We start from the raw sequence: 1283 nt of genomic DNA, 5'->3' as shown, positions 1-1283 counted from the left end.
TTTCGAATTTAGTGTAGCATTAACCATATTCTTTTTTCAAAACGATCGTTCAAATAAATCTATGATCGTTTATATTATTGATCATTCGCGGGTATTGATAATTCTTTTATTTAGGAAATTGAACTAGAAAACAAACTAAACGAAGAAAGAAGATGTCATTATTATAAATAGCAAAAGCTCACATAAATATAAGTAGTATACGACAGTATGACACTAAATGCAAAGCTAGACAGTAACTAGTTACTAGTAGCTTGACAATTTAAAACATGTATTCTCATAAATAGTTTATATTGTAACCAAAAAATCTAAAAACAAATATATAAACACAGTTTTTTTTTTTAGATATTTTTAGTTTAAATGTTGACGAAATTATATATTTAAACGAAGAATAACTATTTTAGTTATTTTGTAGGTAGTAATTTAAAAATATTATTAGTGGGTACTTGAGTCATATAAAGTATATTATGATTATATTTTATACACTCATATTTCACTCATGACATTTTTAAAATGCTAATTTTTTGGAAAATATGAATTTAACCTACTAATGTATTAACACCTAATAGTAAAATGATTTATTTTAATCACAATGATATCATAAAATACATTCAGTTATATAAGCGCAGATCATCTTTAGGACTCAGAATCGTTTGTCGTGTATATGGATTGTGCATCATTGGTTTATTATTTTATATTTAACACATCTATTAGGTACAGTTACTGCAGTGACTTGTCTAAAATCTTACTGAACAGCCAGTGGCGTCATTTCAGTTTTTAATAGAGGGGGGCAAAGGTTTTGACCGGCCCGAATGGGTAAAAAAAAACCACTCGCTTCGCTCGCAACCATATGTTAACTACTTACATTTTTTTGTGGTACACTTTTTATTAACTAGGTAACATCATTTTTAAATAGAAGGTAGCAGATATTTTAGAAAAACAATTCTGTACCTATCAGTTAAAAGTCTACAAACTATTATATGGCAATATTTATATTGATAAACAATAATATTATAGTGGTTTATTAGGATATTTTCTTTTTTTTATTTTTGAAAATATATCAACTGCATTATCTATAAATTAATTTTACCTGATTCATCTCTTATAAGTTATAGCCCATACTCTATTACTCTGGTATAGCCATATAGGTATTATACTATATATTTACAAATTAATATTATCTTAAATTATAATATATATTTTTTGTTTTATTGCTTACTTATCGGCTTAAGTTTTGTCTGTTTATTAAACATACCAGAAATTATTTTCGATTCTCGAGCAGTTTG

The sequence above is a fragment of the Acyrthosiphon pisum genome, chromosome A1, assembly GCF_005508785.2.
Source record: "Acyrthosiphon pisum isolate AL4f chromosome A1, pea_aphid_22Mar2018_4r6ur, whole genome shotgun sequence".
In the NCBI taxonomy this organism is placed as follows: Eukaryota; Metazoa; Arthropoda; class Insecta; order Hemiptera; family Aphididae; genus Acyrthosiphon; species Acyrthosiphon pisum.
Note: the sequence above shows the minus strand (reverse complement) of the source record.